The sequence below is a fragment of the Trachemys scripta genome, chromosome 12 (genome assembly GCF_013100865.1).
Source record: "Trachemys scripta elegans isolate TJP31775 chromosome 12, CAS_Tse_1.0, whole genome shotgun sequence".
Taxonomy (NCBI): domain Eukaryota; kingdom Metazoa; phylum Chordata; order Testudines; family Emydidae; genus Trachemys; species Trachemys scripta.
The window spans coordinates 90614-94040 of NC_048309.1; positions in this window are offsets into that span (position 1 = coordinate 90614).

The window sequence follows — 3427 nt, forward strand, 5'->3', positions numbered from 1 at the left end:
GCCACCTTTTCACTTAGCTATATCCTGAATAGTGGTGACTGGGAATGGGCGGGGGGGAAGTGTAGCAGATGCCAATTTGAGGTGAATAGTCTCTTGGCCAGATTCTACTGGGTTTATGGTGCTTTGTGCTATGGACTGGAGCAAAGTGGCTGGTGAATAACCAGGAATCTGGTTAATAATTGTTCTCTAAATTCAGCTTTCGTCTTTCTCTCTCTGTGAATTATCACTAATTCAAAATAGTAGTGTGCAAGTTGACTGGATAATGGTAATAGCATAATCTCTTGTTATAACATTGTAAACCCTACTACCTGATTTTATATTAAACACTTACTATACATAATACAATAAATCCAACAGAAACAAAACCTAGGAAAACTTTATTCTTTCTGTGTCTTATTTAAAGTTTTCCAGTAATCTCCTCTTGCTTCAGAATGCCTCATGCATCACCCATACTGTTTGCAATAGGATTCAACATGTGGCTTGGCTGCTGACTCTTTACTGCTTCCTGAAGAGCTGGGAGCTTAATATTCATCTCAGATAGACAGTAGATAATGTTTTCACCCCTCAGCTCGCCGAGAAGCACCCTATATGCAGAAGCACAACTCTGTATGGGGGGGGGGGAATTATTGACCTTGTGCATATGTAATGGTGTTTGGTGTTTGTAAGACAAGGTATAATAATCACACTTCCAAATTGCAATGAACTGTGGAAAAGTTCCTGTTTGGTGTGAGAGATGTTACTTATACCTAGATGCACTCCCCTTCCCCACCCCCAGCCCTATGCATGCTGGCTTGCGAATATCACTGCAGTAGTGTCAGCTTCTAAGAGAGCTTCACATGTACCACTTCTAGTATTATGGTAAGTTAAAACAAGCTACAGTACATTAGGACATTAATACTCTATTACAGTGTTTGCATTAGCATATTAAAAGCAATAACACTTAATAGACCAGTATATCCAGGACATTACTAGCACACCTTTCCCCCCCCAATACCTAGTAGTTGCACTGTTATCTCCCATAGCTACTTATGTTGCAGCTTTTTTTGTTAAAACTAAATTGGGAAGAAAGACTACTGATTCAGAACTTGTTTAATGGTTACTTTATTGCTAAAGGGGGTAGTGGGGTGTAGGCTTGGAGGGAGGAAGGTTTCTACGATGTAGGCAAGATCAGGCGTTTTATCCAAAACCAGAATATGAATGGTGCTGGTCATCTTGGTGGCTGGCTGACCTTGAATTATTGTCAAAAGTTAGAGGGTGTACTCTTCTCCTTCCTCACATTTTGGTTGAGGATTCCATTGATAAAGGGATTGACCTCAAATACCTGGTTGTAGGACTCTTCCATGGTGTAGTTCTCATCTTGGGTGGCCCGGTCCTAATTATATTAAAGCATGTACTTTAGTCTTTTTAATTATCTGTTATAACTCTGTAGCTTTTTATGAAGGCAGGAGTAAAATAAAAGTAGCTGCAATAGTTCCACAGTTAACTAAAACTGAAAATTTACATAATTTAAATCAGACTCCTAATCTTAATTTTTGCTTAATAAATAAGTCCATAAGAAAACTCTGTTGGGAAACTGTTACAGTTTACTTAGAAAGTGCACTTCTCCTACATAGGTCATAAGGATCCTATCTGTCTGAATACTGGCTGCTCTTCCTTTCTTTGATCTGCAGAGTGACTGATGCTTTTCAGATATCAGTTGTGGGTACAGGATTTCATTGCATCTTCTCGTGGCCCCAGATACTGTTCTCTCTTCTTGTTGCATTGATAGTGGGTGGGTGTGTCTCGCCTTTTTTTTAAAAAATCATATATGCTAGGGACAGTCTTGTCTTCTCCTCTCCTGATGTCAGTGTAGATGCAGGCAGTGCAAAATGTACTACAGTCATATAGTATCTCAAATGCAAAGCTGCATTTCACTGATCTGAGGTTTGAAGAACAATGTGGATCTAGCTATTTTATGGGATGTCTAGATTTCATTGGCACTAAGTTACGGGTAATCATTGTAAATTCAATCTCTGGAGTTTCTATGCTGTGGTCTCTCCTGCTGCCACTATCAAAGGAATGCATGCACAGGCATAAATGTGGTTCAGGAGAATCAACTGCCTTCCTGTACACTCACATGTATTTCCCACACAGAGGGGATCCTCCCATATGAACCTGTTTCATGAAGCATTCTGGCTAGGAGCATCTGCCACTCTGAGAACTATACAGTATCACACCCACTTGTGCCCTTGGGCTCCAAGCTCCACAGAGAAGGGATCAGTCACTTCGCAAGGATCACACAGGCTATTGCACCATGTACATAACAAATAATCTTCCAGCACAACATAAATGTGATTAGTCAGGCTCCCTCTTCTCCCTCCCCTACACGAATTTCTGTGTCTAGAATAGAAGCTGATTCATCAGAAAAGACCTGTGCTCATTTTACAGTGGATGACAGGTTCTGGATGCAACTCCCCAGAAGAGAAGCAAAGGTAACACCCAACATTCCTTCTCCTAAATCAGGTCCATCTCACTAGGTTCCTGGTGCCCTAGGCAGTCACTTAATTTCTCTTGTAATCTAGGTATATTTTGGTGCACTCTTGCCTCTGTCAGAGCCAGCAAAGAAGGTGACATGGACCTGGAATACAACAGCTCCTTTGTGTTGGCAGAGGTGAATGCTTACCATAACAACAAAAAAGGAAAGAATATACTCTGACCCCAGGAGGTCTGAAAAACTATCAGCACCCAAGGCTGTGGGCAGCAATTCCCAGTTGGATGTCACTAACCATTACAAGTATCTAGAAGGTAAACTCTCTATCCCAGTTCTCTTGCCACGGTCAGTCACAGGCCCAAAAGAATAAGACTTTATTGGATGATCATTGATTTAGATACTCTGCTTCAGATGGAGCAGAATTATGATGAATTTTCAAAATGTCCAATGCCAATTTACAATATCTAGTCAGCACATCAGGGTTAAGCATGGTGTTTGCGACATTCATCAAAGAGTTAATTTAAAACCAGCTTTGAATAATTATTAGGTAACAGCATTCCATCCTCTGGGGCTCGGATCAGCCAATTGCAATAATCTGCTGATGTAACTATCATAATGTACAGTAATATCTTTGCTGGGGAGTTGTGTGGGCTGAGTTTTGTGAGAGACAGATTGAACTGGTTTCCCCTGTTCAGAGGAGACCGCAGTTCCCCCAGCTCATGCAGGTGAATTAATCTTTCTACTGGCCACACTTTATAGGACGTGCAGTCAAGTGGAAAATCAGAGACACTTTTATGAGACTGCAATGAGAACATCCAAACCATCAAACATATCATAATGCAGTGCCCAAATATGGTTTCAAAGGTGGTTGCCTACCAGACTGGGGGGAGGAGAGCTCATGGCTTCTGCCCTGCAGCGGGATGGTAGGGGTAGGGACTTCTGCCAGGGATGACTGGT